The following is a 9,735-nucleotide window of genomic DNA, read 5'->3' as shown; positions in this document are numbered from 1 at the left end:
GTCATGGGTACGATCATACCAGCACTAATGCACCGGATCCCATCATAACTCCGCAGTTAAGCGTGCTTGGGCGAGAGAAGTACTAGGATGGGTGACCCCCTGGGAAGTCCTCGTGTTGCACCCTTTTTATTTTTTGCCCGCTTTTTTATTTTTTAATAATATTTATTTTTAATTTTTTGGCTTTTGGCTTTTCCTCTTCGGATAATTTTTTCCCCCCGAAAATAAACTGAGTCCGGAGACTGGCGGTGCCATGCCGCATAGCGGAACAGCGCATTGAATCCTACGCCAGAACGGCCCCGGCAGCGCGAATGTCCCGGGCCGTCGAGGTCTGCTGCTTTGTCATAAAAGGGTGTTTCGATGGGCATGTCATGGGTGCGATCATACCAGCCCTAATGCACCGGATCCCATCAGAACTCCGCAGTTAAGCGTGCTTGGGCGAGAGTAGTACTAGGATGGGTGACCCCCTGGGAAGTCCTCGTCCTGCACCCCTTTTTATTTTTTGCCCACTTTTTTATTTTTTGATAATATTTATTTTTATTTTTTCGGCTTTTGGCTTTTCCTCTTCGGATAATTTTTTTCCCCCGAAAATAAACTGAGTCCGGAGACTCGCGGTGCCATGCCGCATAGCGGAACAGCGCATTGAATCCTACGCCAGAACGGCCCCGGCAGCGCGAATGTCTCGGGCCGTCGAGGTCTGCTGCTTTGTCATAAAAGGGTGTTTCGATGGGCATGTCATGGGTGCAATCATACCAGCACTAATGCACCGGATCCCATCAGAACTCCGCAGTTAAGCGTGCTTGGGCGAGAGTAGTACTAGGATGGGTGACCCCCTGGGAAGTCCTCGTGTTGCACCCTTTTTATTTTTTTCTCCACTTTTTTATTTTTTGATAATATTTATTTTTAATTTTTCGGCTTTTGGCTTTTCCTCTTCGGATAATTTTTTTCCCCCGAAAATAAACTGAGTCCGGAGACTGGCGGTGCTATGCCGCATAGCGGGACCAGCGCGTTGAATCCTACGCCAGAACGGCCCCGGCGGCGCGAATGTCTCGGGCCGTCGAGGTCTGCTGCTTTGTCATAAAAGGGAGTTTCGATGGGCATGTCATGGGTGCGATCATACCAGCACTAATGCACCGGATCCCATCAGAACTCCGCAGTTAAGCGTGCTTGGGCGAGAGTAGTACTAGGATGGGTGACCCCCTGGGAAGTCCTCGTGTTGCACCCCTTTTATTTTTTGCCCGCTTTTTTATTTTTTGATAATATTTATTTTTAATTTGTCGGCTTTTGGCTTTTCCTCTTCGGATAATTTTTTTCCCCCGAAAATAAACTGAGTCCGGAGACTCGCGGTGCCATGCCGCATAGCGGAACAGCGCGTTGAATCCTACGCCAGAACGGCCCCGGCAGCGCGAATGCCTCGGGCCGTCGAGGTCTGCTGCTTCGTCATAAAAGGGAGTTTCGAAGGGCATGTCATGGGTGCGATCATACCAGCACTAATGCACCGGATCCGATCAGAACTCCGCAGTTAAGCGTGCTTGGGCGAGAGTAGTACTAGGATGGGTGACCCCCTGGGAAGTCCTCGTGTTGCACCCTTTTTATTTTTTGCCCGCTTTTTTATTTTTTGATAATATTTATTTTTAATTTTTCGGCTTTTGGCTTTTCCTCTTCGGATAATTTTTTTTCCCGAAAATAAACTGAGTCCGGAGACTGGCGGTGCCATGCCGCATAGCGGAACAGCGCGTTGAATCCTACGCCAGAACGGCCCCGGCAGCGCGAATGTCTCGGGCCGTCGCGGTCTGCTGCTTTGTCATTAATGGGAGTTTCGAAGGGCATGTCATGGGTGCGATCATACCAGCACTAATGCACCGGATCCCATCATAACTCCGCAGTTAAGCGTGCTTGGGCGAGAGAAGTACTAGGATGGGTGACCCCCTGGGAAGTCCTCGTGTTGCACCCTTTTTATTTTTTGCCCGCTTTTTTATTTTTTAATAATATTTATTTTTAATTTTTTGGCTTTTGGCTTTTCCTCTTCGGATAATTTTTTCCCCCCGAAAATAAACTGAGTCCGGAGACTGGCGGTGCCATGCCGCATAGCGGAACAGCGCGTTGAATCATACGCCAGAACGGCCCCGGCAGCGCGAATGTCTCGGGCCGTCGAGGTCTGCTGCTTTGTCTTAAAAGGGAGTTTCGAAGGGCATGTCTTAGGTGCGATCATACCAGCACTAATGCACCGGATCCCATGAGAACTCCGCAGTTAAGCGTGCTTGGGCGAGAGTAGTACTAGGATGGGTGACCCCCTGGGAAGTCCTCGTGTTGCACCCTTTTTATTTTTTGCCCGCTTTTTTATTTTTTGATAATATTTATTTTTAATTTTTCGGCTTTTGGCTTTTCGTCTTCGGATAATTTTTTTTCCCCGACAATAAACTGAGTCCGGAGACTGGCGGTGCCATGCCGCATAGCGGGACCAGCGCGTTGAATCCTACGCCAGAACGGCCCCGGCAGCGTGAATGTCTCGGGCCGTCGAGGTCTGCTGCTTTGTCATAAAAGGGAGTTTCGAAGGGCATGTCATGGGCGCGATCATACCAGCACTAATGCACCGGATCCCATCAGAACTCCGCAGTTAAGCGTGCTTGGGCGAGAGTAGTACTAGGATGGGTGACCCCCTGGGAAGTCCTCGTGTTGCACCCTTTTTATTTTTTGCCCGCTTTTTTATTTTTTGATAATATTTATTTTTAATTTTTCGGCTTTTGGCTTTTCCTCTTCGGATAATTTTTTTTTCCCGAAAATAAACTGAGTCCGGAGACGGGCGGTGCCATGCCGCATAGCGGAACAGCGCGTTGAATCCTACGCCAGAACGGCCCCGGCAGCGCGAATGCCTCGGGCCGTCGAGGTCTGCTGCTTCGTCATAAAAGGGAGTTTCGAAGGGCATGTCATGGGTGCGATCATACCAGCACTAATGCACCGGATCCGATCAGAACTCCGCAGTTAAGCGTGCTTGGGCGAGAGTAGTACTAGGATGGGTGACCCCCTGGGAAGTCCTCGTGTTGCACCCTTTTTATTTTTTGCCCGCTTTTTTATTTTTTGATAATATTTATTTTTAATTTTTCGGCTTTTGGCTTTTCCTCTTCGGATAATTTTTTTTTCCGAAAATAAACTGAGTCCGGAGACTGGCGGTGCCATGCCGCATAGCGGAACAGCGCGTTGAATCCTACGCCAGAACGGCCCCGGCAGCGCGAATGTCTCGGGCCGTCGCGGTCTGCTGCTTTGTCATTAAAGGGAGTTTCGAAGGGCATGTCATGGGTGCGATCATACCAGCACTAATGCACCGGATCCCATCATAACTCCGCAGTTAAGCGTGCTTGGGCGAGGGAAGTACTAGGATGGGTGACCCCCTGGGAAGTCCTCGTGTTGCACCCTTTTTATTTTTTGCCCGCTTTTTTATTTTTTAATAATATTTATTTTTAATTTTTTGGCTTTTGGCTTTTCCTCTTCGGATAATTTTTTCCCCCCGAAAATAAACTGAGTCCGGAGACTGGCGGTGCCATGCCGCATAGCGGAACAGCGCGTTGAATCATACGCCAGAACGGCCCCGGCAGCGCGAATGTCTCGGGCCGTCGAGGTCTGCTGCTTTGTCTTAAAAGGGAGTTTCGAAGGGCATGTCTTGGGTGCGATCATACCAGCACTAATGCACCGGATCCCATGAGAACTCCGCAGTTAAGCGTGCTTGGGCGAGAGTAGTACTAGGATGGGTGACCCCCTGGGAAGTCCTCGTGTTGCACCCTTTTTATTTTTTGCCCGCTTTTTTATTTTTTGATAATATTTATTTTTAATTTTTCGGCTTTTGGCTTTTCGTCTTCGGATAATTTTTTTTCCCCGACAATAAACTGAGTCCGGAGACTGGCGGTGCCATGCCGCATAGCGGGACCAGCGCGTTGAATCCTACGCCAGAACGGCCCCGGCAGCGTGAATGTCTCGGGCCGTCGAGGTCTGCTGCTTTGTCATAAAAGGGAGTTTCGAAGGGCATGTCATGGGTGCGATCATACCAGCACTAATGCACCGGATCCCATCAGAACTCCGTAGTTAAGCGTGCTTGGGCGAGAGTAGTACTAGGATGGGTGACCCCCTGGGAAGTCCTCGTGTTGCACCCTTTTTATTTTTTGCCGCTTTTTTATTTTTTGATAATATTTATTTTTAATTTTTCGGCTTTTGGCTTTTTCTCTTCGGATAATTTTTTTTTCCGAAAATAAACAGAGTCCGGAGACTGGCGGTGCCATGCCGCATAGCGGAACAGCGCGTTGAATCCTACGCCAGAACGGCCCCGGCAGCGCGAATGTCTCGGGCCGTCGCGGTCTGCTGCTTTGTCATAAAAGGGAGTTTCGAAGGGCATGTCATGGGTGTGATCATACCAGCACTAATGCACCGGATCCCATCATAACTCCGCAGTTAAGCGTGCTTGGGCGAGAGAAGTACTAGGATGGGTGACCCCCTGGGAAGTCCTCGTGTTGCACCCTTTTTATTTTTTGCCCGCTTTTTTATTTTTTGATAATATTTATTTTTAATTTTTTGGCTTTTGGCTTTTCCTCTTCGGATAATTTTTTTCCCCCGACAATAAACTGGGTCCGGAGACTGGCGGTGCCATGCCGCATAGCGGGACCAGCGCGTTGAATACTACGCCAGAACGGCCCCGGCAGCGCGAATGTCTCGGGCCGTCGAGGTCTGCTGCTTTGTCATAAAAGGGAGTTTCGAAGGGCATATCATGGGTGCGATCATACCAGCACTAATGCACCGGATCCCATCAGAACTCCGCAGTTAAGCGTGCTTGGGCGAGAGTAGTACTAGGATGGGTGACCCCCTGGGAAGTCCTCGTGTTGCACCCCTTTTATTTTTTGCCCGCATTTTTCTTTTTTGATAACATTTATTTTTAATTTTTTGGCTTTTGGCTTTTCCTCTTCGGATAATTTTTTCCCCCCGAAAATAAACTGAGTCCGGAGACTGGCGGTGCCATGCCGCATAGCGGAACAGCGTGTTGAATCCTACGCCAGAACGGCCCCGGCAGCGCGAATGTCTCGGGCCGTCGAGGTCTGCTACTTTGTCATAAAAGGGAGTTTCGAAGGGCATGTCTTGGGTGCGATCATACTAGCACTAATGCAGCGGATCCTATCAGAACTCCGCAGTTAAGCGTGCTTGGGCGAGAGTAGTACTAGGATGGGTGACCCCCTGGGAAGTCCTCATGTTGCACCCTTTTTATTTTTTGCCCGCTTTTTTATTTTTTGGTAATATTTATTTTTATTTTTTTGGCTTTTGGCTTTTCCTCTTCGGATAATTTTTTCCCCCAGAAAATAAACTGAGTCCGGAGACTGGCGGTGCCATGCCGCATAGCGGAACAGCGCGTTGAATCATACGCCAGAACGGCCCCGGCAGCGCGAATGTCTCGGGCCGTCGAGGTCTGCTGCTTTGTCTTAAAAGGGAGTTTCGAAGGGCATGTCTTGGGTGCGATCATACCAGCACTAATGCACCGGATCCCATCATAACTCCGCAGTTAAGCGTGCTTGGGCGAGAGAAGTACTAGGATGGGTGACCCCCTGGGAAGTCCTCGTGTTGCACCCTTTTTATTTTTTGCCCGCTTTTTTATTTTTTGGTAATATTTATTTTTAATTTTTTGGCTTTTGGCTTTTCCTCTTCGGATAATTTTTTCCCCCAGAAAATAAACTGAGTCCGGAGACTGGCGGTGCCATGCCGCATAGCGGAACAGCGCGTTGAATCATACGCCAGAACGGCCCCGGCAGCGCGAATGTCTCGGGCCGTCGAGGTCTGCTGCTTTGTCTTAAAAGGGAGTTTCGAAGGGCATGTCTTGGGTGCGATCATACCAGCACTAATGCACCGGATCCCATCAGAACTCCGCAGTTAAGCGTGCTTGGGTGAGAGTAGTACTAGGATGGGTGACCCCCTGGGAAGTCCTCGTGTTGCACCCTTTTTATTTTTTGCCCGCTTTTTTATTTTTTGATAATATTTATTTTTAATTTTTCGGCTTTTGGCTTTTCCTCTTCGGATAATTTTTTTCCCCCGACAATAAACTGAGTCCGGAGACTGGCGGTGCCATGCCGCATAGCGGGACCAGCGCGTTGAATCCTACGCCAGAACGGCCCCGGCAGCGTGAATGTCTCGGGCCGTCGAGGTCTGCTGCTTTGTCATAAAAGGGAGTTTCGAAGGGCATGTCATGGGTGCGATCATACCAGCACTAATGCACCGGATCCCATCAGAACTCCGTAGTTAAGCGTGCTTGGGCGAGAGTAGTACTAGGATGGGTGACCCCCTGGGAAGTCCTCGTGTTGCACCCTTTTTATTTTTTGCCCGCTTTTTTATTTTTTGATAATATTTATTTTTAATTTTTCGGCTTTTGGCTTTTCCTCTTCGGATAATTTTTTTTTCCGAAAATAAACTGAGTCCGGAGACTGGCGGTGCCATGCCGCATAGCGGAACAGCGCGTTGAATCCTACGCCAGAACGGCCCCGGCAGCGCGAATGTCTCGGGCCGTCGCGGTCTGCTGCTTTGTCATAAAAGGGAGTTTCGAAGGGCATGTCATGGGTGTGATCATACCAGCACTAATGCACCGGATCCCATCATAACTCCGCAGTTAAGCGTGCTTGGGCGAGAGAAGTACTAGGATGGGTGACCCCCTGGGAAGTCCTCGTGTTGCACCCTTTTTATTTTTTGCCCGCTTTTTTATTTTTTGATAATATTTATTTTTAATTTTTTGGCTTTTGGCTTTTCCTCTTCGGATAATTTTTTTCCCCCGACAATAAACTGGGTCCGGAGACTGGCGGTGCCATGCCGCATAGCGGGACCAGCGCGTTGAATCCTACGCCAGAACGGCCCCGGCAGCGCGAATGTCTCGGGCCGTCGAGGTCTGCTGCTTTGTCATAAAAGGGAGTTTCGATGGGCATGTCATGGGTGCGATCATACCAGCACTAATGCACCGGATCCCATCAGAACTCCGCAGTTAAGCGTGCTTGGGCGAGAGTAGTACTAGGATGGGTGACCCCCTGGGAAGTCCTCGTGTTGCACCCCTTTTATGTTTTGCCCGCATTTTTCTTTTTTGATAACATTTATTTTTAATTTTTTGGCTTTTGGCTTTTCCTCTTCGGATAATTTTTTTCCCTCGAAAATAAACTGAGTCCGGAGACTCGCGGTGCCATGCCGCATAGCGGAACAGCGCATTGAATCCTACGCCAGAACGGCCCCGGCAGCGCGAATGTCTCGGGCCGTCGAGGTCTGCTGCTTTGTCATAAAAGGGTGTTTCGATGGGCATGTCATGGGTGCGATCATACCAGCCCTAATGCACCGGATCCCATCAGAACTCCGCAGTTAAGCGTGCTTGGGCGAGAGTAGTACTAGGATGGGTGACCCCCTGGGAAGTCCTCGTCTTGCACCCCTTTTTATTTTTTGCCCACTTTTTTATTTTTTGATAATATTTATTTTTAATTTTTCGGCTTTTGGCTTTTCCTCTTCGGATATTTTTTTTCCCCCGAAAATAAACTGAGTCCGGAGACTCGCGGTGCCATGCCGCATAGCGGAACAGCGCATTGAATCCTACGCCAGAACGGCCCCGGCAGCGCGAATGTCTCGGGCCGTCGAGGTCTGCTGCTTTGTCATAAAAGGGTGTTTCGATGGGCATGTCATGGGTGCGATCATACCAGCACTAATGCACCGGATCCCATCAGAACTCCGCAGTTAAGCGTGCTTGGGCGAGAGTAGTACTAGGATGGGTGACCCCCTGGGAAGTCCTCGTGTTGCACCCTTTTTATTTTTTTCTCCACTTTTTTATTTTTTGATAATATTTATTTTTAATTTTTCGGCTTTTGGCTTTTCCTCTTCGGATAATTTTTTTCCCCCGAAAATAAACTGAGTCCGGAGACTGGCGGTGCTATGCCGCATAGCGGGACCAGCGCGTTGAATCCTATGCCAGAACGGCCCCGGCGGCGCGAATGTCTCGGGCCGTCGAGGTCTGCTGCTTTGTCATAAAAGGGAGTTTCGATGGGCATGTCATGGGTGCGATCATACCAGCACTAATGCACCGGATCCCATCAGAACTCCGTAGTTAAGCGTGCTTGGGCGAGAGTAGTACTAGGATGGGTGACCCCCTGGGAAGTCCTCGTGTTGCACCCCTTTTATTTTTTGCCCGCTTTTTTATTTTTTGATAATATTTATTTTTAATTTGTCGGCTTTTGGCTTTTCCTCTTCGGATAATTTTTTTCCCCCGAAAATAAACTGAGTCCGGAGACTCGCGGCGCCATGCCGCATAGCGGAACAGCGCGTTGAATCCTACGCCAGAACGGCCCCGGCAGCGCGAATGCCTCGGGCCGTCGAGGTCTGCTGCTTCGTCATAAATGGGAGTTTCGAAGGGCATGTCATGGGTGCGATCATACCAGCACTAATGCACCGGATCCGATCAGAACTCCGCAGTTAAGCGTGCTTGGGCGAGAGTAGTACTAGGATGGGTGACCCCCTGGGAAGTCCTCGTGTTGCACCCTTTTTATTTTTTGCCCGCTTTTTTATTTTTTGATAATATTTATTTTTAATTTTTCGGCTTTTGGCTTTTCCTCTTCGGATAATTTTTTTTCCCGAAAATAAACTGAGTCCGGAGACTGGCGGTGCCATGCCGCATAGCGGAACAGCGCGTTGAATCCTACGCCAGAACGGCCCCGGCAGCGCGAATGTCTCGGGCCGTCGCGGTCTGCTGCTTTGTCATTAAAGGGAGTTTCGAAGGGCATGTCATGGGTACGATCATACCAGCACTAATGCACCGGATCCCATCATAACTCCGCAGTTAAGCGTGCTTGGGCGAGAGAAGTACTAGGATGGGTGACCCCCTGGGAAGTCCTCGTGTTGCACCCTTTTTATTTTTTGCCCGCTTTTTTATTTTTTAATAATATTTATTTTTAATTTTTTGGCTTTTGGCTTTTCCTCTTCGGATAATTTTTTCCCCCCGAAAATAAACTGAGTCCGGAGACTGGCGGTGCCATGCCGCATAGCGGAACAGCGCATTGAATCCTACGCCAGAACGGCCCCGGCAGCGCGAATGTCCCGGGCCGTCGAGGTCTGCTGCTTTGTCATAAAAGGGTGTTTCGATGGGCATGTCATGGGTGCGATCATACCAGCCCTAATGCACCGGATCCCATCAGAACTCCGCAGTTAAGCGTGCTTGGGCGAGAGTAGTACTAGGATGGGTGACCCCCTGGGAAGTCCTCGTCCTGCCCCCCCTTTTTATTTTTTGCCCACTTTTTTATTTTTTGATAATATTTATTTTTATTTTTTCGGCTTTTGGCTTTTCCTCTTCGGATAATTTTTTTCCCCCGAAAATAAACTGAGTCCGGAGACTCGCGGTGCCATGCCGCATAGCGGAACAGCGCATTGAATCCTACGCCAGAACGGCCCCGGCAGCGCGAATGTCTCGGGCCGTCGAGGTCTGCTGCTTTGTCATAAAAGGGTGTTTCGATGGGCATGTCATGGGTGCAATCATACCAGCACTAATGCACCGGATCCCATCAGAACTCCGCAGTTAAGCGTGCTTGGGCGAGAGTAGTACTAGGATGGGTGACCCCCTGGGAAGTCCTCGTGTTGCACCCTTTTTATTTTTTTCTCCACTTTTTTATTTTTTGATAATATTTATTTTTAATTTTTCGGCTTTTGGCTTTTCCTCTTCGGATAATTTTTTTCCCCCGAAAATAAACTGAGTCCGGA

General features: G+C 49.2%; 23 non-coding genes and 4 pseudogenes across 23 annotated transcripts; all 27 read left to right on the top strand.

The window, feature by feature from the left end:
- Positions 1-5: 5 nt before the first annotated feature.
- On the top strand, positions 6-124 carry LOC149760691 (5S ribosomal RNA; annotated as a pseudogene).
- Positions 125-370: 246 nt separating this feature from the next.
- On the top strand, positions 371-489 carry LOC149760690 (5S ribosomal RNA). The gene has a single exon (XR_016407908.1). It is a non-coding gene; the product is annotated as a 5S ribosomal RNA (ribosomal RNA).
- Positions 490-736: 247 nt separating this feature from the next.
- On the top strand, positions 737-855 carry LOC149760689 (5S ribosomal RNA). The gene has a single exon (XR_016412884.1). It is a non-coding gene; the product is annotated as a 5S ribosomal RNA (ribosomal RNA).
- Positions 856-1,103: 248 nt separating this feature from the next.
- Positions 1,104-1,222, top strand: LOC149760688 (5S ribosomal RNA). The gene has a single exon (XR_016409700.1). It is a non-coding gene; the product is annotated as a 5S ribosomal RNA (ribosomal RNA).
- Positions 1,223-1,468: 246 nt separating this feature from the next.
- LOC149760687 (5S ribosomal RNA) lies at positions 1,469-1,587 on the top strand. The gene has a single exon (XR_016404266.1). It is a non-coding gene; the product is annotated as a 5S ribosomal RNA (ribosomal RNA).
- A 245-nt stretch (positions 1,588-1,832) lies between these two features.
- Positions 1,833-1,951, top strand: LOC149760686 (5S ribosomal RNA). The gene has a single exon (XR_016406647.1). It is a non-coding gene; the product is annotated as a 5S ribosomal RNA (ribosomal RNA).
- Positions 1,952-2,197: 246 nt separating this feature from the next.
- LOC149760685 (5S ribosomal RNA) lies at positions 2,198-2,316 on the top strand. Its single transcript, XR_016404638.1, has one exon. It is a non-coding gene; the product is annotated as a 5S ribosomal RNA (ribosomal RNA).
- Positions 2,317-2,563: 247 nt separating this feature from the next.
- On the top strand, positions 2,564-2,682 carry LOC149760684 (5S ribosomal RNA). Its single transcript, XR_016403039.1, has one exon. It is a non-coding gene; the product is annotated as a 5S ribosomal RNA (ribosomal RNA).
- A 246-nt stretch (positions 2,683-2,928) lies between these two features.
- LOC149760683 (5S ribosomal RNA) lies at positions 2,929-3,047 on the top strand. Its single transcript, XR_016404265.1, has one exon. It is a non-coding gene; the product is annotated as a 5S ribosomal RNA (ribosomal RNA).
- Positions 3,048-3,292: 245 nt separating this feature from the next.
- LOC149760682 (5S ribosomal RNA) lies at positions 3,293-3,411 on the top strand. Its single transcript, XR_016405279.1, has one exon. It is a non-coding gene; the product is annotated as a 5S ribosomal RNA (ribosomal RNA).
- Positions 3,412-3,657: 246 nt separating this feature from the next.
- On the top strand, positions 3,658-3,776 carry LOC149760681 (5S ribosomal RNA). The gene has a single exon (XR_016401390.1). It is a non-coding gene; the product is annotated as a 5S ribosomal RNA (ribosomal RNA).
- A 247-nt stretch (positions 3,777-4,023) lies between these two features.
- Positions 4,024-4,142, top strand: LOC149760680 (5S ribosomal RNA). Its single transcript, XR_016412646.1, has one exon. It is a non-coding gene; the product is annotated as a 5S ribosomal RNA (ribosomal RNA).
- A 244-nt stretch (positions 4,143-4,386) lies between these two features.
- Positions 4,387-4,505, top strand: LOC149760679 (5S ribosomal RNA). The gene has a single exon (XR_016407639.1). It is a non-coding gene; the product is annotated as a 5S ribosomal RNA (ribosomal RNA).
- Positions 4,506-4,752: 247 nt separating this feature from the next.
- LOC149760678 (5S ribosomal RNA) lies at positions 4,753-4,871 on the top strand. Its single transcript, XR_016409699.1, has one exon. It is a non-coding gene; the product is annotated as a 5S ribosomal RNA (ribosomal RNA).
- Positions 4,872-5,117: 246 nt separating this feature from the next.
- Positions 5,118-5,236, top strand: LOC149760677 (5S ribosomal RNA; annotated as a pseudogene).
- Positions 5,237-5,482: 246 nt separating this feature from the next.
- On the top strand, positions 5,483-5,601 carry LOC149760676 (5S ribosomal RNA). Its single transcript, XR_016406646.1, has one exon. It is a non-coding gene; the product is annotated as a 5S ribosomal RNA (ribosomal RNA).
- Positions 5,602-5,847: 246 nt separating this feature from the next.
- Positions 5,848-5,966, top strand: LOC149760675 (5S ribosomal RNA). Its single transcript, XR_016402350.1, has one exon. It is a non-coding gene; the product is annotated as a 5S ribosomal RNA (ribosomal RNA).
- Positions 5,967-6,213: 247 nt separating this feature from the next.
- LOC149760674 (5S ribosomal RNA) lies at positions 6,214-6,332 on the top strand. The gene has a single exon (XR_016412645.1). It is a non-coding gene; the product is annotated as a 5S ribosomal RNA (ribosomal RNA).
- A 245-nt stretch (positions 6,333-6,577) lies between these two features.
- On the top strand, positions 6,578-6,696 carry LOC149760673 (5S ribosomal RNA). The gene has a single exon (XR_016407636.1). It is a non-coding gene; the product is annotated as a 5S ribosomal RNA (ribosomal RNA).
- A 247-nt stretch (positions 6,697-6,943) lies between these two features.
- Positions 6,944-7,062, top strand: LOC149760672 (5S ribosomal RNA). The gene has a single exon (XR_016409698.1). It is a non-coding gene; the product is annotated as a 5S ribosomal RNA (ribosomal RNA).
- A 246-nt stretch (positions 7,063-7,308) lies between these two features.
- On the top strand, positions 7,309-7,427 carry LOC149760671 (5S ribosomal RNA). The gene has a single exon (XR_016405588.1). It is a non-coding gene; the product is annotated as a 5S ribosomal RNA (ribosomal RNA).
- A 247-nt stretch (positions 7,428-7,674) lies between these two features.
- On the top strand, positions 7,675-7,793 carry LOC149760670 (5S ribosomal RNA). Its single transcript, XR_016412048.1, has one exon. It is a non-coding gene; the product is annotated as a 5S ribosomal RNA (ribosomal RNA).
- Positions 7,794-8,041: 248 nt separating this feature from the next.
- Positions 8,042-8,160, top strand: LOC149760669 (5S ribosomal RNA). Its single transcript, XR_016412494.1, has one exon. It is a non-coding gene; the product is annotated as a 5S ribosomal RNA (ribosomal RNA).
- A 246-nt stretch (positions 8,161-8,406) lies between these two features.
- On the top strand, positions 8,407-8,525 carry LOC149760668 (5S ribosomal RNA). Its single transcript, XR_016404264.1, has one exon. It is a non-coding gene; the product is annotated as a 5S ribosomal RNA (ribosomal RNA).
- A 245-nt stretch (positions 8,526-8,770) lies between these two features.
- LOC149760667 (5S ribosomal RNA) lies at positions 8,771-8,889 on the top strand (annotated as a pseudogene).
- A 246-nt stretch (positions 8,890-9,135) lies between these two features.
- On the top strand, positions 9,136-9,254 carry LOC149760666 (5S ribosomal RNA; annotated as a pseudogene).
- Positions 9,255-9,502: 248 nt separating this feature from the next.
- On the top strand, positions 9,503-9,621 carry LOC149760665 (5S ribosomal RNA). Its single transcript, XR_016412883.1, has one exon. It is a non-coding gene; the product is annotated as a 5S ribosomal RNA (ribosomal RNA).
- The last annotated feature ends 114 nt before the right edge of the window (positions 9,622-9,735 follow it).

Source organism: Phoenix dactylifera, chromosome 4 (assembly GCF_051530095.1).
Source record: "Phoenix dactylifera cultivar Ajwa chromosome 4, Ajwa_hap1_PhDact_Kaust_v1.1, whole genome shotgun sequence".
In the NCBI taxonomy this organism is placed as follows: domain Eukaryota; kingdom Viridiplantae; phylum Streptophyta; class Magnoliopsida; order Arecales; family Arecaceae; genus Phoenix; species Phoenix dactylifera.
This window is presented reverse-complemented; position numbering and strand designations above follow the sequence as displayed.